A 21,233-nucleotide genomic window follows, 5' to 3' on the forward strand; every position below is an offset into this window, starting at 1 on the left:
TGGCTCAGTTGGTTAAGCGTCCGACTCTTTGATTTCTGCTTAGGGTCATAATCTCATGGTTCGTGAGTTCGAGCCCCACATGGGTTTCGGTGCTGACAGGGCGGGGCCTCCTTGGGATTCTCTCTCTCTCTTTCTCTCTCTGCCCTTTTCCCACGTGCATGTGCATGCACTCTCTTTCTCAAAATAAATAAACTTAAAAAAAAGAAAATGCTGCATTACTAAAGCCTTTGGTGGCATAGAGGACAATATTGTGTGGGAAAACACACTCATTGGATATTATGTCAACTGTCATTTGAAGAGTGGCTTCCGACTGAATACCTAAACCAAAGTAAATTTGCATACCTAACCAATTTATTCCACTTACATTTTCATACTCTCCTTTTTGATGGGTATAATAAAACTCAGGTCTTACATAAGTCTAATAGAGATCTCTTTCAATAAGTATAAAATAAAAGTTCTAAATGTTAGTATGTGTCACAATTTAATTTGCAGCCAATTTTTTTCTTGCTGTTCTATAAAACAGCATTGTCTGTACAATCAGTGAACCTTAACAATTGATGGTATGTGGTAGTGAACGAGGAAGTCTGTTAAATTAGCAGCATGAATCAAAAGATGAGTTAGAAAGCTCAGGAATGAGGAGGGAGTTTAGTAATTCTTTTACTCTATACATATTTATTAAGTTTTTACTGTGAGACCAGTGCTAGGCAAGGCATAAGGATATAGCTGTAAACAAAATAACTGTGATCCCTGGGCTCACAGAGAAGACGAGATATACTGAGTAAGTAGTTGCATGCATGATGTTAGAGAAAAGTGCAGGCTTCTTTGGGAGAGTAAATAGAGGGAACTTAAGATAGTCAAGGGGAGCGGATGGCCTGGCTGAAGAAGTGACACTTGAGTGGAGAATGGAAGGACCAGTAGGAGTTAGTCATGTGGAGGTGAGTGGGGAAGGGGGAGGGAGTGGGGAAGGGAGTAGGAAAGGGAGAGCCGTGTGTATAAAAGCAGGGAGGTGGCAATGAAGGAGAAGCTGAAGGAAGTCCAGTGTAGCTGGAGCACAGACAGTGGTAACAGAGATGAGAAACAAAGCTAGAGAAGTAGGTGGGCAGCAGATGATGAAGGGCCTTTAGAAGACATGGCAAGGAGGTTGGCCTTTATCCCAAGAGTAAGAGGAAGTTGTGGAAGGGGTTCCAGGAGAGGTATAGCGTGCCATGCTCAAATTTTAGAATTGTCATTCTGGCTGCTGGGCAGAAATGGAGTGCTGTAGGTCAAGGGCAGATGAAAAGAGTATGATAGTAGTCATCCTCACTTGACTGGGGGAAGGAAGCCGGGATGGGCAGAAGTCCAAATGGTGCAGGGGAATCCCGGAGCGAGTGGTATTTCCCATCGTCGGTTGCATTCCTCAGATATTACATCCTTAGTTCCTGGTAACCTAAGACAATAACTTTATTTGTTTTTGACAGAGTGACTTCTTCTGACTTGAGCCTACGGTGTGCTTTGAGAAATCTGCCACCAGGTAAATATAGAATAAGATTTTTCAGATTTATAAACCATACTTTTCTCCCAAGGCTCCCTAAGACCTAAATCCAACATCTTATTTGAGCCTTGCCATAGCCTTCTGAGTCAGGTGCTGCTTTATTTTCATCTTGCACATGAGGAAATTAAGGCACAGGGAGGTTAGGCAACTTTATCAACATGCACAAAGCTGTTTATCACAGCATAAATTATAATAGCCAAATAAAGAGGAAAGAATCTAAACATGCAACAGTAGTTAAGTTGTGTCAAATCAATTATGGGACATAATTTGATGGTGTTACTTTAATAATATTCTTTATCAGATTAAGAAGTTTCTCTCCTATTCCTAGTTTGTTCAAAGTGAATTATTTCACCTGCATGTTGAATTTTATTAAATGCTTTTCTTATCTACTGAGGTGATCAAATGATTTTTATCCCTTGACAAAAATCTTGTTCATGGTAATTTACTTTAATTAATTTTAGGATGTTAAGCTAGCTTGCATTGCTAAGATAAAACCAAACTTGATCATGGTGCATTATCCTTTCTATACTCAGCGAGATGTAGTTTGCTAAATTTTAGTCCCAAGATTGGCCAAAATTTTCCTGTCTGGTATTTTCCTCTTCAGGAATGGTTTTCAAAATATTAGAATTACTGGTTCCTTGAAGGTGTGATGAAACTTAATGATGAACCAGTTTGGGCATGTTGTTTTCTTTGTGGGAGGAATTTTTACCCTGTGTTTTAACTTCTGATTTACTTAGGTTTTCTATTTCTTCCTGAGTCAGTTTTGGTAAGTTCTGTTTGTGGCTCTATAGACACATTTCTGTTGGCTTTGTATGCAGGAGGGGAATTTCTGGGTCTTGGGGTAGGTGTATGTTCCACTTCAGCAAATACTATCAAAGAGTTTTCCAAAATGGTTGCATTAATTTAAAAATTTAACTGCCAATCAGGAGTGTGTGATAGTTCTGATTTTCTATATTTTTGCCAGTACAAGGTATTTTCTGTTTTTGTTGGATTGTTTTTTTAATTTAAGCTCTGCTGGTAGGTGTATAATATCAAGTTGTAGTTTTAACTTGCATTTCCCTGTCGACTAATGAAGTTGGGTACATATTCATATATTAATTGACCATTTGTATATCTTGTTTATGAAAATCCTTTTCAAATCTTAAAAAAATTGAGGTGCTTATTCAAGTCTTTTAGAAATAAAATTGGGTTGTCTTAGTGAATTGTCTTTCTTATTGAATTGTAGACATTTTTAATAATAAGTGTTCTGGATTTGAGCCTTTGCCAGGTTATATATATTGTAAATACCTCCTCTTTTTCCTGTGGTTTATCTTCCAGTTTTTAATGAACAGAAATTCCTTTAAAATGATATAAATTATTCATTTTTTTTCTTTTGTGGTTGGCACTCCTGTTCTATTTAAGAAATTTTGGCATTATTCCAAGATCAGAAAGATGTTTTCTGTTTTCTTCTGAAAGCTGTATGATTTTATTTTTACATTTTGATCTATAATACATCTGAAATTGATTGTATTGTGTATGATGTGAAGGGTCAAGATTAATTTTTTCTATGTGGATACACACTTGACCAGGCACATTCCTTTTGCTGTAGTACTATTTTTTTTAGGTTGAGAAGCTTTTTTTTTTAAATGAATATTTATTTATGATATAGTTGTCAAGTAAGCTGTCTGTAGTACTAGCTATCTATTTATTTATTTTGGTTAGGCTTACTGAGGTGTAAGTAATACACAGTAAAATTCACTCTCTTGAAATTTATGGTTTAATAAATTTCAACAACTGTATACAATCATGTAACCATGACCACGGTCACAATGCAGAGTATATCCAACATCTGAAAGAGTGTTCCTTTGGACTCTCCTTACCTGCAGCCCTTGACAACTGCTGATCTGATTTCTGTTCCAGGGTTTTTCTTTTCTCATAATATGTAAATCAAGTTGTCCAATATGTAAACTTTCATTTCAGGCTTCTTTCATTTAGCATAAAGTCTTTGAGATTCCTGCCTGTTTTTCCCATATCAGTAGTTTGTTCTTTTTTATTACTGAGTAGAATTCCATCGTGTGGATGTACCACAATGTGTTTATCCATTCACCAGTTGATGAGCACTTGGGTTATCGATAGTTTTGGGCTATATTAGCAAAGCTATTGTAGTCACTGATTAATGGGTCTTTGTACAGATTTATATTTTCATTTTTCTTGGGTAAATTACTACAAGTAGGATTATTGGATCACGTGGTAAGTATAGCAACTGTATGCTTAACGTTATTTAAGAAAAATCCCTCTAGCTGTTTCAAAAGTGACTGTGCCATTTTGCATTCCAGTCAGCAATATAGGAAAGTTTTAGTTACTCCACAGCCTATCAGCACTTAGTATCAGTCTTTGTAATTTTAGCAATTTGAGTTCGTATATAGTGGTACCTTCTTGTAGCTTTAATTCTCCCTTCCCTAGTGATTCCTAATGTTGAACACCTTTTCAAGCGTTTCTTTGGCGTCTGTATATCTTTGGTGAAATGTCTGTTCAAATCATTCCCCCATTTTTAAACTCCCGTTACCTATCTTTCTGTTATTGGTCTATAATCGAATATATTGGGGATACAAGCTTTTTATCAAACATGTGCTTTAGAAGATCAGAAGTTTTTAATTTTCATGAAATTCAACTTAATCAAATTTTTCTCTCTTATGGGTGTCAGGATTCTAAAACCAAGAATACAAATATGTTCTTGTTTTTTTTTTTTTCTAGAAATTACATAGTTGTAAGCTTTACATTTAGTTATATGACACATTTTGAGGTAATTTTTGTATCTGGTGTGAGGTAAAAGTCAAGGTTTACTTTTTTATATGGACATCTAAGTTTCCAGCACTATGTGTTAAAAAAGCTATCCTTTTTCTTTTTTAATTACCTTGGCACTTTTTTTTCTCTCCTCCTCCTCTGGTACTCTAATTACATGTATATCAGACTATTTGATATTGTTCTACACTTCTTGGATACTTAAAAAAAAATTCTCCATTCTCTTTGGATAATTTTTTTTGACCAGTCTTTGAGTTTATGGATCCTTTTCTTTAAATGTATCCTATCTCCTCATCAGCCTATCAAAGGAAACCTTTACTTCTGATATACATTTTTATTTCTAGAATTTGTTTCCTACAGTTTCCATGATTTTTTCCATCTTTTCCTGCATTTTATTCTTCTTTTAATGAGCACCTTTTACATATTAATCATAGCTATTTTAAAATCTCAGTCTGAGTGTTCCAATATGTGAGTCATAGCTGTCTAGTTCTGTAAGTTGCTTTATCCTGACAGTGGGTTGTTTTTCCTTAGTTTTTTAAAATACGTCATAATTTTGGTTTCATGTTGGACACTTTTTCTTTTGTAAGGTCATCGATGTGAGGGTTCGAGTAATCTTGTTAGCAGATGACAGGAACCGTTGTTGATACAGAGTTTGGGGGGGTTTGGGCTCCTGGTGGCTGTAGTTACCTTCAGCCCGCCAGACTCCAGCGTTGTCCAGTGGTGGACCGTAGTCACCTTATGCTTAGTTGGCCTGGTGTGCCAGAGGGTTTTCCCACTGTCTAAACCCCGTCCTTAGCCTTCGGCAGATGTGCCACACCTGTTCCGCTGAGGGGATCTCTGTCCACGTTGGTGCTCATTTTGCTCGGTGCTCGGTGTAATGTGGTGGCTTTGGTGGTGAGGTCGTCAGCTTTCCTGGTCCAGCCTCAGTCTTGGGCGGGCCTTGTGTGTCCACACCTTGGGACCTGGGCTTTGTCCTGGTTCCTTGCTCCTCCTCACAGCTGCCGATCTCTGCCTTGTGTCTGTGGGTGTCTTGGTGGGAGAGAGCATCCTGCCCCTCCCTGAGTGGCAGCAGATTTCTTCTTTGTGTCAGCACTGGATTCTGGGCCTGAGTCTGTTGTCCTTCCATCAGGGGTAGATAGCTTTTGCTTCTGCCCTTCTCAAGAATCCATGGATCTTTTTGCTTGGATCTTGGGAGTGGGAAGGTTTTCTGCTCCCCTCCCAGTGGTTGAAAGCTCTTGCTTAATGTGGAACAAAGTTGTGGGAAGAGGATGGGTTTCTTGCCTGTGCCCAAATAAAGAATCACTCTTCAGTCTCAGACCCTCCCCTCAATCCTTCTCGTGAGTACCCACTGGAAGCCGATGGGAAAAGAAGCTTGAGAGAGGCTCCCAGGGATTCCATGTTAGCACATACTTGCCCTTTAGGATTCATTAACATTTCAGCTGTTTTTTTCTTCCCTGCTTTTATGATGGCTCTTTCCTCCTAGAGCACTCTGTCAAAGGTGACAGTTTGTGTGTCCCATCTCTCCTTGGAGGTCCATGTCATTCTCTAAATTAGTCCACCTGGTTGCCTTGTAACCTTAGCTGTCTGGCCGGCTCGATACAAGTTGTGATTTTGTGGAATTATGCAGCTTTTTCTCATTGTTAGGAAGTGATATTTTCTTTTTTTTTTTTTCTTTTTTAAATTCTTTTTTCCACGTTTATTTATTTTTGGGACAGAGAGAGACAGAGCATGAACGGGGGAGGGGCAGAGAGAGAGGGAGACACAGAATCGGAAACAGTCTCCAGGCTCTGAGCCATCAGCCCAGAGCCCGACGCGGGGCTCGAACTCACGGACCGTGAGATCGTGACCTGGCTGAAGTCGGATGCTTAACCGACTGCGCCACCCAGGCGCCCCTGGAAGTGATATTTTCTGTGGCGTTCTTGTCTTCAGTGGATGCAGAACTGTGTTGCAGCTTTTTAAAGCCACTGTCAATAAAGGAAAATTTGGGTTGTAAATAAAAATGCCAGCTAGAAATGGACGAAGGCTGAAATAAAGGGAGGCAGTAAAACCACAATTCAAAACTTAATGGGAGCACTGAGAGGATTTAAATTTTCTTCTTCTCTTGGTTGGCTCTACTTGGCCTTCTTTTTTCTTTCTCAGGAAATAACTGCGTATAGGGATGGGAATCACACAATAGAATAGCTTGATTCTGTGGGTCAAGGTGAGGGAAGGAGCAAGATTGCCTTTCCCTTCTCTAGTTGCCTTCATGAGAAAAGAGGAGAAAGGGAAGCAAGTTAAAAGAAGACAAGAAAGGGACAGCAAGCAGGCATTCTGGAGGTTTGCAGCTTCTCAGAAAAGGGGTAGAGTGCAGTATCTTGAAGAATGCCAGATGTCCATGGTGCCAAGCAGTGCAGTATCATAATTCCAGACGATTCCAGACAAATTTTGATTCCCCAGCCATCTCAGGAACAGTCACATTGACTTGCAGCTTGGATATGTTTAACCCTCTACATCCTTGCTACTGCACGGGTGGCCCGGGGACCAGCAGCGTCAGCATCACCTGAGCGCTTGTTAGCAGAATGCAGGTCCCATTCAGACCTGATGAATCAGAACCTGCATTTTAACAAGATAGCAAGATCCGGAGGGATTCTTACGCACTCGGATCTTTGAGAAGTGGTGTTTTACATAATCACTGTTTCTTTTCCTTTTTAGCCAACTGTGCTTTTAATAATGAGATTAAAATCTTTCAAAGTCAAAATATTGTGAAGGTAATCCAGTTTAGGAATAAATCGGGACATAGTGCACAGAATTAAGGCATTTAAATGCATTGTCTAGTTAAATTATTGGATTTCACTGAACAATAATGATTGATATACATACTTAATGCCTTTATTTTCAAATTCTTTTTTGAGCTTTGGTCCCTAGTGCTCAAAACCCTTGACTGTCTGTCTGGTAGCAGGGATTTTCTGTTGCTTCCTCTTATAAAGAAAGGTATTTCTTAGACCTATGAAGCCTGCTTCATGGGGGCAGTTTGGCCTTCCTCTCCACCTTGGTTTCAGTTCCTACATGAAGCTACTATTGAGGCTTCAAAGCCAAGGTCTAGCCAAGGACCCATCCCTCTGTGGAGACCCGTGCCAAGAGCCCTCAGCTTTTGAATCTTCCCAACTTTGAGTACCTTGTGACGCAGTGATGAGAATGTGCTGCCAGAATTCTAGTTTTCTTCATTTTCCCTGTCTTTCGATAAAAGTTAATTTTACATTCATCCCAATTCTCAAGTTGTCCTCTTTCCTTTGATACCATAAAAAAGCCAGCCACAATCACTGGATTCTCATAGTGCCTGCCTTCCTTTCGTCTTTCCTTTTGCTTTCATATCCAGGTATTTGCAGGCCTACCTTTCCTTCCCCTTAGTGGGAGACATGAAGTCAAAGAGTCCTGGCAATATTATTAAATTGTTTTCACATATCTTTTTCAACTTGGGACCATCTTGTATGTGTTTGTTCTCAGCAAGTAGATAGAGAAGCCCTCCAGAAAAGCCCAAGGTCATGCCTCCCAGCTGAGTCAACCCAGACAAAGATTTATCTCAGTTGCCTGAGGCCAGTGAATTTTGCTTTAATGTCAGTGGTCACCCTTAGCTGCAAGGGAGTCTGGGAAATGTATCTTTGAGTTGGACGTGTTGCTGCTGCAAAAGAAATCAAGGCTGGGTTTGCTATGGGCGAAGAACTAAATGCAGACTTCAGACAGGGAGCAAGACATCAGTTTTATTCCCAGTGATGCTGGATTGAGAATGAGCTTAAATTATGGCCAGGGTCAGCTATAATCAGGTCTCCTATTATTCTGTTGCTAAAATACACTTTCATGGGAAAGTGTGAGGCCAGAAGTAGAAGGGAGGGTGCCCAGACCTCCAAGTCCCTTTCCTTACTTGGCCCCAGCAACTTGAGAAGGGATACTGCAAAGGGTAGAAATTACTTTCCAGTAGTTTTAAGAAGACAAACAGTTTTATGTTCCCAGGCAGAGGTGCGGGGGAGGAGACAGTGGCACTCCTCCTAATAATTGTATATACATATATGTCTGTCACATACACACACACACACACACAATCTTTTAAAAAATTTTTTCTTAATGTTTATTTATTTTTGAGAGAGAGAGAGAGCACGCGTGCGTGCAGGGGAGGGGCAGGGAGAGAGGGAGACACAGAATGTGAAGCAGCCTCCAGGCTCTGAACAGAGCCTGACGCGGGTCTGGAACTCATGAACTGTGAGATCATGACCTGAACTGAAGTGGGATGGTTAACTGACCGAGCCACCCAGGCGCCCCTCCCACCCCCCCCCACCCCCGCCCCCCGGCAATCTTATTATGTATTATTACATAGTGTGACACAGTTGTGTTATATTTGCTTCTTTATATACTTTTCTCAACTCCTCCTGTTAATGACCTTGTAGTATAGACAGAAATCGGCTATGGGAGTTGAGAAGGGAGAGAGCTCACGTGCCCTGGAGTTGTGAATTCCTCACAAGGGAGATGCAGACAGGCTGCTTATACATTGTCAAGAGTGGGTAGCATCGTTCCAGGTAGAGAAGGGTCATTCGTGGCGAATGCAGCATGGGCTGTAGCCAGCAGACTTCCAGCTACTTTGGAAGGTCACTGTAGGATTCTTCATAGGGCCTCCCTCCATTGCCACACAGCAACCCACCAACCAACAAACTGCTGCCGCTCCTCTCACCCGTCGGTGTGCAGCAGGTTCTGGACCCTCTCCGCGGCCTTGTCATCCTGGACTCTTGCTGTCATGCTGATTTGGAAAGCCACAGCTACAAGCCCTGCTCCCTGCACAAGGCTCAGCTCAAGCTTGTGAGCTGACAGTTAATTGTCGCTGCTGATTGCTTTGCTGACAGTGCTTTGTGGCTATTTTGGTTTTTCTCGAGCATTCCTTAATTAGAGGAAATGACATCTTGGGCTGTCCAATCAGCCTCTTGTTAGATATTATTACATTTGTAGGAGAATCAGGCAACATTTGGGTTTGTTCCTGCCAAGCTGGAATGAGGGTCATGGCCTGTGTTGCAGTTGGCTTGGCAAAGCAGTGACCCCCACCCGGCTCTGAGACAGGTTCGCCACTGGTGTGAGGGAAGAACATTTTACGTTTGCAGTGTGGACTCAGAGTACTCAAGACTCCGTGGGACCCCCTGTTCAGGCTCAGCAATGTCACGCTGAAACTTTATGCCTCATAGTGGCTGTTGGCCTGATAGGATGCTGACTCTCTCCTCTCTGCGATGAGTTATTTCAGGATTCCTTTGATATTTACCTTTCTGGCTAACATGGGAAGATGCTTTCATTTTCCCCTGGAGGTATACAGATAAGACCCAAGGATGGCTGCTATTTGGTGAAGTTTTAGAGGTGCTTTGCCATGTAGTATAGTAAGTGAGATCTTACTACATTGCTTTAATTAACAGGAAGAAAAAGCTTACGTTAGAAACTATTCTGAATTGTAAAATATGTTTGAAGAGCTTTACAACTCTTCACAGAATAACTGAGATCCACAGAATAACTTTTACCAGCTGTTTTTTAAGTATCAGTGCCTTCTAAACCTACTTTACTGAATGTTTTATTTTGGAATAGCTGTGTTTATTTTCACATAAACCATGTGTGAAAGTTTAAAAAAATCAGTTTATCTGTCTAATGAGTATGGACCTTTTCTTGTCCTCAGTCTTTCTGGTTTTGGTATTAACTGCTTTGCAACAAGGATAATTAAGCCTGCTAGGATGCCCTTAGGCTTAACGAAACAGCACAAGACACAGTTCCTGTCCTCGAAGAATTTATGTTCTAATTGGGGGATTAACATTTTCCGGTGGCCCTTTCTGCATGGCTTCTTCAAAGCATCTATGTGATTATGTGTTTTTTCTCCAGCAGTGTTAAGTGTTGGAGCAGAGAACACAGAATACAGGTTGGATCCAGGGTTAAAAAGAGAAGACACGTATACCGAGGGTTCTATGAAGAGACCACGAGCATCTCAGATTGTGGGCAGAAGGGAAGGAGACCAAGGGGTGTGTGGGGTGGGGATCGGTGGGGAGGATCCTGGAGACAGAGGAAGTGATTAATGGATAGGGTGGGTGGGCGGATGCCAAGACGAAGGACTCCATGAGGTCAAGGAAGAAATGGAGAGTGTTACGGGGCAAGAGAGATAGAACAAAATGCTACCTATTTCCTGCAAGTCTGTCTTATCTCTTCAGTCAAAGGGTAAAAAGGGGCCAGGCCTGGCATTTCTTTTGTGTCTCTTTTAGCTCTTGGTTCACTGTGATGCTCTAGCATGTACTTCCTAAATATTTCCTGAAAAAATTCAGCTCACTCACGGGCTTTGTGAAGCTCATTTGGGTCAGTGACCAAATTTCTTTCACACATAAGGAAAATGATTGAGGTACTCATTTGTTCCTGTCTATGGTGAGCCCCAAAGTGATTCCTGGTATAATCTGACACTGGTGTGAACATGCACACATATGCTACGGTGAAAGAAAGTCTCTGTCATCTGACATTGGCTCATTACTGTTGGGTGAAGGGAAAATGTTATCTCTAGGGAGACAGTCTAGGTACTGTGGGACTTCACAGAGTCCCACATGCCAGATGTGATTTTGCCTTACTGGGAAAGCCAAAAAATGCCGTTTCTTTTTATAGGCCAATAGTTTTCCTTTTCCTTTTCATAATTTTTCAGGCTAATTGCATTTGAAGCCCCAGAGAACAACGTAAACTTCTTTCTGACCCTCTTACTGTTCCCCTGCTCAACATTCAGCTTTTTCTTGGGTCTATACTTAGCTGAAGTGCTCTTCATGAAAGACTTTCACAACTGAAGTTACAGTAAAAACTGGAGAATAAAATTTTAATTTGGAATAAAAGCTAAAACTTTACAATATAATTCCTATACATTCTTGTATATTTCAAAAAGTTTTTTTGAGTTTATTTATTTATTTTGAGAGAGAGAGAGCACAGCAGGGGAGGGTCAGAGAGAAGGAGAGACAGAATCCCAAGCAGGCTCTGCTCCAAGCAAGCCCCATGCGGGGCTTGAACTCACAAACCTTGAGATCGTGACCTGAGCTGAGATCAAGAGTTGGAGGCTTAACCGACTGAGCCACCCAGGTGCCCCAACATTCTTGAATATTTTATAGTTAACTTGCTGCTCACTGGGCACCACACCCACTGTGAGTTCTTTTCAATGGTGTCTTATATTCACTTGGTTACCTGAGTGCTGGTTCAGTGCTAGGGCTCAGTAGAGGCTCCCAGCTGTCTGTGCACCCGGAGTGAATGTGTTGTATGTCCAGTTCAAACATACCAGCAGCGTCGCCAATGGATATTTTCTTAGGTAGCATTTTAAGGTTTCTTAACCTGCACCCCAGACACCACAGACTTGATCAGAATCATGCGGTTACCATGGTATCCGGAGAGCCCTTAGAAGCTCATCGACTTTTCCAGGCAGAGAAAAAGATGGTAAACTGCTCCAATAGAACATTTTCTACCTTAGAAGCTGAGAATAGACACTATATTTATCTGCAACAGCAAATCTGATTTTTGAAACTTCTCTCAAGCATAATCTTTTATAAGATATCTGCTGAAAACTGCTTGCAGGTTTATGTGCTAGCACTGACTTTAACAGATTTTCTTTTATCGCTGATCTGGAAGCTTCTTTTTGAATAAAATAGAAATGTGAATGGCTCTTGCTAAGAAATGCCTTTCAATTTTAGAGAAGAGTCTAGGTAACTGAGCCCTCCTATTCAGGGAGAGTGAAATAAAAATGGGTCTACCGTGAATAAAATGGCAGGCCTGCTTTCCTCATAGGAGACTTCTCCCCTCTGATACAGTTCTTTGATGTTAATCTAATTCTCACTAATTGCTAACTCCACAGCAACAGAGTTTAGATCTTTGAAAGGATTGCTTTTTATAAAATCTTATTTTCTGAAATTTTTGCTTAATGGAAAAAGCCACTGAACCACTGTCTTTTTGCCTTAGAGTTAGTGGACAGGGACTGTTTAAATCATTAATTTCTATTGCTTGACATTTTTATAACACTTTGCAATGTTCAGAGAATGTTTATATCCTTTGTTATTTGAGGTGGGTAACAACCCCTACAAAGCAGAGAGAAATTTTTTCTCTTCCCATTTTTTGTTTGTTTTGTTTTGTTTTAATTTTTTTTTTAATGTTTATTTTTGAGACAGAGAAGAGACAGAGCATGAACAGGGGAGGGTCAGAGAGAGGGAGACACAGAATCCGAAACAGGCTCCAGGCTCTGAGCTGTCAGCACAGAGCCCGACTCGGGGCTTGAACTCACGGACCGCGAGATCATGACCTGAGCCGAAGACGGCCGCCCAACCGACTGAGCCACCCAGGCGCCCCAAGTTTTGTTTTGTTTTGAGTGAAGGGATTGAGAGAAAGATTATACCTCCTTTAAAATCAGTTCTTATGAGGAGATAGACCTGGAACCAGAGTCTACTCTTCTAATCTTCATGCAGTTTCCAGTTGCTCTGTCATGATGGGCAAAGCGTGAGGATGGTAGGAAGAACCTTGAGCCTATTTGGCACTTACCTGTTTAATCATATGTCTCCCTGATTTGACTTTACGCTCTCTGAAGGTAGGAATTATTTTATCATTGTTCGATTTCCAGTGCCTAGAATAGTCCTGGCACATAGTAATTGCCCAGCTAACATTTTTGTTAATAAACAAGTAATAACAATGCCATCATTTTCACCTCCACCTTCCCTTCCTTACACAATTCCAGTGGCACCATAAAATGTTGAATATAAGAATTACAGGCGATCTAAAATAAATAGTGATGTGGATGTAGTGGGGAAGTGCAGGTTGTCAATCCAGCAAAGTAATGGGTGAAGAATACTGAACTGAGCTGTAGAAAAACACAGAAGATGCTGAAAATATGGGTCCTGCCTTCAGGAACTTAAAGCAAGTTTGGAGAAACCCATCCTGGACAAGATGGAGAAAACCACTGGCAGTCTGGTTGGTTGGCCCCGCCCCCTTGGAAACTCGGTTGGGGGAAATAAAAAGGACTCACGTTGCAAAAAACCTTGATCTCAGAGGGAGGAGGAAGTGGAAGAACTCCACTGTCACTTTCTTTGTTTGGTTCTATAATTACCTGTACCTTTTCAAGGGTTTTTATGCAAGAAACTAAATACAGAGACTGGTCGAGGGATGAATCATTCTAATTAACTGGGAATAGAAGGCGAACTTTGACAAAGCTTCAATTGGCTCTCTTCTTTAAATAGTCGAGTAATTATGCTGTAATTTGGCATCGGTAAACAAGTCTTTCCATCCTTATCTCAACCGGAACTAACAGTTTCCAAGTCCCGAAGGGGTGAGGCTCTTTTAAGATTTGGTCTTCAAACCACCTGCTTCAGTCCCTCTGCTGAAATTCTGATTCAGGGGTCTGATACAGGGTCTGGGAGTCTGCTTTTTTTTTTTTCTTTTTAATAAACATGTTATTTTGGAATAATTTTACATTCATTGAAAAGTTACAAAGAGAGTACAGAAATTTTCTATATTTCCTTCATCTGTCTTCCCTTAGTGTTAACCTTCTTACATAGAACCAGAATATAGTTGTCGAAATTAACAAATTACTATCAGTGCGATAATGCTAAGCTACAGACTTTATTCCAATTTCACCAGGTTTTGCACTAATGTCCTTTTTCCTGTTCAGTCTAGGAGGACCTCCCCTTGCGTGAGGGAACCTGGTGGTTTTCATTTCAAGTCATACTCCTATCAGTTAGGAATCCAGCAGGAAACAAAAGGCACACTCGGAAGGAGTCTGAGGAGAATTGAGCAGAAGTACTATCTACAGACACAGAGTGAAAGGAACATATAAGGGATTGTAAGGCAACCAGGAACTCTTAGTAATGAAAAGTTTTTACTTTCTTTGGGACACGGGCAAGAGGAGCAGGGGCCACCCAGGTGGAGCAGTGGTCAGGGATGTGTAGTTGGAGAGCCAGTCACTTCTGGAACCGTGAACTCCAACGTGCAGAGGACGTGGAGGAAGCCTGACCTGGGTCTTAATCACCTCTACCCTGGTCTTCTGCTGGTGCCTCCCATTGGCAGAACTCTACAAGGAGCCCGAGGGCAGGGGACAGGTGACTTAGTTCCTGGGCACAGAGGAGGGAGGATGGGTGGAGAATGGTCTGGAGAATAGATTTAGAGAGAGCTTGAGGTGGGAAGAACCAGCACTCTGTAAAGTAAAATGCAGGAGAATCTGATTAGTTCATTGTGCCTGAGTTAACACATGTGCTCTGCTTATTAATTCATAGCTACTATGTCATTAGGGACCAATAGCTTAATAAAAAAAAAAAAGAGGATCCAATAAAAACATTACATTTAGCCTTGGAAACTGTACAGTTTAACAGCATGTTGCAAATTCAGCAAATAACCTTTTGGTGGGTTAATGATATAAAGAGAACGGTAGTCTCCAGCTAAATAAATAAATATCCAGACTGAAGAAAAAGAAGTACCATCTGAAATATAGTCTTAGAAGTGATAATGAATTTTAAGTGTCAAATACCATCTTGTACAATTTGGATAAAACAGTGCTTTAAAAAAAATTTTTTTTTTCTATTTTGTTACTTGGCCCTAGTTTTTGAAAGGCATTATCATCACCCTTTCTACAGTATAGTGAATTCACTCTTCAACTGAATTCTGGGCACCCAAGAAAAAGATTCAGACAATGTTGTTGTTGTTTTTTCCTAATTGCAAAAGAATAGGAGTGGATACAAATCTCATCTTTTTCAAGCATCCATATGACTTATGGAGAATCTCTAGTCTTTAGAACTGGCTTTCCTAGAATTTATCCAATGGGAGAATATTGATAGTGGGAATAAAAGAGTTATATTTTCCCCCCTCATTTCAAAAAAAAAGGAGTAGAAGTTAGAAAGGAAGAATATTAGCTGTGTTTTGCCATTTTTGACATTATGTTTGACATTAAATATCTTGTTTGCCCAAACAGGGTGATGGAGGTTTGTTTTGCTCATGCATGTTTTTCATAGATATTGGTCTCCTTTTATGTTTGCTTACCATCCTCAGCCAGGACACAAGCGCTTCTATATTTATTTTGCACAGTGGTTGCATGGGGATCTTGGCAGGAAACAGAATTTAACTCAGAGGGTTTGAATGAAGAGAGTTTAATGACGGGGGTGTTGCAGACCTGTGGGCAATGTGACAGGAACAAACAAGGGGTGGTTCAGCACCCAAGAACTAACAGCAAAGGGGAAGCCATTGCCCAGGCTGAAAGGAAAGGAGGAACAGATAGTAGAGTCCAGGGAAGGTTGTAATCATGGAGGGAGGGCTCCTTGATGGAAGGCGTAGCTGTGAAGGGACAGAACTCTTGTGCGACACTGCAGTAAAACAGGGAGAGAGTAGAGAAAACAGCACACTGCTCTCCTCCCACCTTCCCATTTTTGGCTGGTGCTCCCCCATTAGTCAAGCCCAACAGGAAGCCAGAGGGCCAGGCAGTATGGATGATCATCTTCGGGGTGGGAGAGGTGGAGTACGGTTGGGGATGTTGTAGAGAAGGGGTTGGGAATTACCAGCAAAACAGTCTGTTGCTGTTGAGCCCCCAAAATGATTACTTGTGACATTGGGTTTGGAGAATATGCAAAGCGGATGCACTAAATTAATGAGCAAATTAATTTTCTATAGAGCTGGTCTTAGCACTTTAAAAACTTACTATTCCCCTAGGCTGTTCTGAAGTTTTAGTGCATAAAGACCCTGTTTTCTCAAGTTTTCTTAGTCTCACTGTGTAGTGAGGAATATGTTGACGTCATGAGAAACATGATGATCTTTCTTCTGAGTATCATCAGAAGGTCAGTAGTAGCCTAACCCTATGGCACAGTGCTGGTGTCATTCATCTGACTTCATTTCATCATGTAGATGTTTCATCATCTCACATCATCGCAAGAAGAAGGGGGAGTACAGTACAGTAAGATATTTTGAGAGAGACCACATTCACATAACTTTTATTGCAGTGTATTATTATAATTGTTCTATTTTATTATTAGTTATAATTGTTAATCTGTTACTGTGCCTACTTTATAAATTAAATTCATCATAGGTATGTCTGTATAGGAAGAAACGTGGTATATGTATGGTTTAATACGATCTGTGGTTTCAGGCATCCACTTAGGGTCTTAGAACATAGTCCCAACAGATAAGGGGGGACTACTATGGGTTCTTACTGTTTTAATGGGCTTTTTCTTTTGGAGCTAAGTGTAATTACTAAATAATCATTTGCAGTTGTTCATTGATTATTCGTGCATGGATTATTTAATGGAAATAGACCTAGATACCCAAATGGTAGAAAGGCTCATTTTTGGGAAAAAATGTTCACTCTAGCCCATACCCCCACTTGGAGATTATTTGGAAATAAAAACAAAGTAACAAAACCATCTTAAAGGCTTCTGGCAACTTGAACCAAACCTGGCCCCGGGATGATTTAAGAATTTTTTTTTGGAGGCTCAGAGAAATAGAGCTGAAAATAGACTGCATGCAACAATTTCAGTAAAGGGACCTGAAAATGTGTTTTCTTTAGCTGAGGGTTTTAAGTGAGTGACAAATCAGCAGTGCCCAGAAAATTGTATTATTGGGAAAAGAAATTCATATTTGATTTTCCTTTTCCTTGTGGACTATCTCTCTTTAATACTTTATATCAAATCTTTAAAATGTAATGCAGTGACAGCTTATCAGTCTCCTATTTTCTGTGGTATTTTTGTTCTATTTAACCCCCCTTTTTCTTTCCACATTTGTGATGGATTATTGGGCAGGGCTACCTGCATCTAAAAGGTTCCAGGAAAAAATAAAATCGTGCTCTTGGAAAATATTATTTACTTATATATGTTAATTAGTTTACAGTATCATTCTCAACTGTGTTTCCTTTTTCCTTAGCTTGGAAAAATGTCTGGCCTGGCTTTGTCTTTGGCCACAGTGGCTGATGCCTTTATATCATGAAAATGTTAAGTAAAAAGGTTAAAAAAAAAAAAAAGGTCTTAAGTTATTCATTCTAGTGGTGGATTGGCTTAAAGCTCAAGGGTCTTTCTTTTTTTTTTTAAGTTTATTTATTTATTTAGAGAGAGAAATAGAGAAGAGACAGACACACACACACACACACACACACACACACAGAGAGAGAGAGAGAGAGAGAGAGAGAGAGAGAGACAGACAGACAGAGACCAGGGAAGGGACAGAGAGAGGGAGAGAGAGAATCCCAAGCAGACTCCATGCGATCTCACGGACCATGAGATCATGACTGAGCAAAATCAGGAGTTGGACACTTAACCAACTGAGCCACCCAGGCACCTCTAAATAAAGTTCAAGGGTCTTTTGTAGCTTAAATGAGTTTGATTGCAATTTTGAGCAAAGCTAAAGAAAAAAATCTGTCAGTCATGCCTTATGAAGGGAATGTCATCACTTTGAGTAGCTAGAATCAATAAGCTGCTGATAGTTACTCTAAGTGGATACGAAGACCCAATTTGCCCTTATTGATCTGACCTGTGCAACGTGTTAGAGCAGGTAGGTGGTGGTTAGTGCAAGGCCACGCTACTTGCTTTAACTTAAGAACCTGAACCCAGGGTAACGGGCATTAGTGCTGATGTAAATATCACTTCTAGCCTTGCAGCTATTTCGGTCTGTGTCAGGATCTTTTCCCATGATCCTTTGGTGGTAAACACTGATGCATCTTTAACTCTGGTGCCTTCCATGCTCCCTCAAAATCAGTTAGTCACCATGGTGCTAGCTTTGCAAGAGAGATTCATTTCCTTTCCACTGTTATCTCAATAGGCAAGGACCTTCCTAATGGCCTGGTTATTGAGATAACCTCTTGCAAGGCCGCCAGCTCCTAGTATTAACGTGCTCCTAGAAAGGAAGCTTCCTAGACCATCATATTTATCAAGATCTGCCTCTGCTCAGAAACTCTCGGCCAGTTATCACCTACAGAGTAAAATCCCTGTCAGTAACCAATGCATAAATTTCTGTGAGCAGCTGCTGTGGGCAAGCTCTCTGTCTGGTGCTGTGGGAGCATAGACCCTGTCCACTTGCCTGTTCACCTTGTGTCTTCAGTTAGTTTATCATTTCCTATCAAGCAGGAGTTATGTTTGATGTGTATTAAGTGCATAGCAGCGAGACTGGCTTCTCATCAGCGTTCCTGATTACATATTTTTAGTTGAGGATGGTTCTTTAAGATATGCAGCTTAGAAAATTATGTACATAGGCCCCTCAAGACTGTTGGATGTGGCGCCTAATATTTTTGAAACTGTTTAGAATTATCTTCTGAACTCTTAAGCTATGAAAGCAGGAGTCTCATTACTCCACTCTTTTGTTGAAGACACAATTTACTGAATGCCTGCTTAGTACCAGGTTCTGTGCCAAGCCCTTGGCATGTGACATGTGTTAGAATCCACCAAAGACGACCAGGGACACACCGTAGTCAGACAAACTTAGGTTTATTGGCCTGCGGCAGCAAGGGAGAACACACACCATGGAGGGTTGTGGGGCATTTCAACAGAGTGGAGATGGAAATTAGGGAGGAATATCTAAAGAGTTTGTAAAGCTAGAGTTAGTCATGGATGGTCTTGGCTAGAGATTGGTCAGAATTTATAAACTCTGAAGTTGCTGGAACAGTCAGTGGACCGTTAAAAAGTCTTTGTCTGTAGGACATAAGACTGGCATTATTCTTAGACTAGTCTGTTTGTGGCCTTGTTTAGAACACCATGGGTCTGAAAGAGTGAGTGTTAAAGAGGCTGAACTTAGTTTGTCTTGCATGTCATGGTTTGGTACAGTTTTTCTATTTTTGTGAGTCACAGTACAATTTTGTAAGTTGTGGTTTCTGTTTCAATTTTCAAACCCTCCTCCCCCCCTCCTATTGCCAGCAGAACTGGTTTTCTCTTTTTCAGAAGAATAATGACAAAGTTCTTGTCCTCAACATGTTCTCTGTCTAGGTTGTTACAATTTTATATGTTCCATAGTAGAGATATAAATAAGGTATTATGGAGTTCAAAAGAAATAACTTCAAGAAAAAAACTCATTTTGTTGAAATCCTAACATACATAAGCTCCACATATGTTATATACTAGGCAAGTTATGTACATTATTTTATTTAATCCTGGGCAATCATATGAAATTTGTGCTACTTTTTCTTATCCCCATTCTAAAGTCAAGAAATTGAGGGGTGGAACAGGTTAAATAGCCCACTTAAGGCCACCAAGCCAAGAGATGACAGATCTAGGATTTTATTAAACAAACATTTGCTAGATACTCTTCGAGGTGCTTTGTATAATCTCCAAAATAGCCCTTTGAAGTCGCTTCTGCTCTTCATCCTATTTCACTAATGAGGAAACTGAGCATTGGAAAGTGAAGCAACTCATCTAAGATCACAGCTTGTGACCATGTCCATGCATGTCACTGTCTTGTCTGATGCTTTCCTTGAGTCCTTGTCTTTGGCTTCTCACCTCTGTGTTCTTAACGGCTATCTTATTGTGCTTCATGCACAGAGGAAAAGCTTCATAGCAGGGTTGATGTGGCGGGGGCATGGTGGTTAAGTGGGATATTTCTGGATGGACTAGGGAGAAAAGGCTGTGTCATTCCATTTAGGAGGAGTAGCCCGCACAAAGCTCTGGGGGCAGGAAAGGCTCTGCTTGTCTGGGGAATGGTGAGGTTTGTGGTATCCCGAGGGCATAGGATGGAAGAGTGGTGGAAGCAGATAGAGCTGGACACATGTACTGGGACTACAATGGGACTTTACAGTCACTCCTCATGTTTGATCAAAAAGATGCTCCTCTTCTCAATAGTGCACTTGGCTCTGAATGACCATTCTGGTCATAATGCATCTGCAGAGAGATTTGTTGTTACCAAAGTTACTCACGCTGGAGGCAATTCCAAAGGAGGAGTTCTCCAGAAACGTATTAAGCAAAGGAAACTTTAGGGGGAAAAGAAATCCTGCCTGAAGATACTTCAAGATGATTGCTTTGAAGAACATGGCATTCATTTGAATGTCCTTGTAAGTCAAAGAAAAAATATGTCACCAGTCACAGTCAATTCACAGTCCTTAATACTAGCTTTTATTTATGAAATGCTGGGAGCTGACATCATTTAATCTTTATATCAGTCCTAGAAGGTAGATACACTGTTCACGTCCCAACTACATAGAGGAGGACACTGAGGCCCAGAGGACTCGGGATTTTGGCAAGTCACACAGGGGAGGTGGGTAGAGCCCAGATTTCAACTGGTTTGTCCGGTTGCAGGCTGGAATTTTTGACAAATGGTATGGCAAGGTCCATGAGACACCTTCCTAAAGGACTTTCAAGGCGACTGCCCCTTTAAGAGACCTCATTTGGCCTGGATGATGGGCAGTGAGAGGTCAGAAGCGTAGTAAGTGTTTTAACATATTGACTGTGCCTTCTGAGATGGTCTGGACTCTCTGTGGCGCCTGCTTTGTCCACAGACATCCTATAAAAAGCACCTCCTGATTTGTTTCATTCTCCTTTGTTTTCTCTTCTCTTCGGCTCCTCCCTCTTTACTCCCATTGCTTTCGATGGGTTGCTGAGCTCTTTCCCTGTCTCTCTGGCCCTTTTTCTTGGTTGGCATCCAAACCTCTGCCCTTCTTGGTCCTCCCTGAACTTCCTTGGCTTCTACAAGCCTGGGGGTGGGGTGGGGGAAGAACTCAGGCACACAAGTTACGACCATTTATGTCAAGAGGATAACGTTTGCAAGCTTCTGCATGTTTTAAAGTTATTTTTTTTCTCCTGAAATTTTATTGGAGGGGCAACAATAAGACTATTTCAAGGTTAGGGGTTTTGTATTAGTAGGATTACTATGGAGATAGATCAGTGTTGAATCCCTTTCTTCTCTAATTCTCATCCTGTGTGAAGCTCTAAGGGTCTCAGCCTCGTGGGAACAAGTAGCATTAATGGGTTTTCCATGAGAG

The 21,233-nt window shown here is 41.0% G+C and overlaps 1 protein-coding gene across 2 annotated transcripts in view; it reads left to right on the forward strand.

Moving 5' to 3' along the window:
- Positions 1 to 21,233, forward strand: part of NCALD (neurocalcin delta) — a 404,143-nt gene that overhangs the window by 127,154 nt on the left and 255,756 nt on the right. For both annotated transcript variants that reach the window (XM_047088857.1, XM_047088854.1), the window contains exon 2: positions 1,458 to 1,510. The gene's annotated coding sequence lies outside the window, so the exon portion shown is untranslated. The remainder of the gene's footprint in view (positions 1 to 1,457; positions 1,511 to 21,233) is intronic.

Source organism: Lynx rufus, unplaced genomic scaffold (assembly GCF_022079265.1).
Source record: "Lynx rufus isolate CCGP_SWC_20201006 ecotype Redwood Valley unplaced genomic scaffold, mLynRuf1.p SCAF_26, whole genome shotgun sequence".
Lineage (NCBI taxonomy): Eukaryota > Metazoa > Chordata > Mammalia > Carnivora > Felidae > Lynx > Lynx rufus.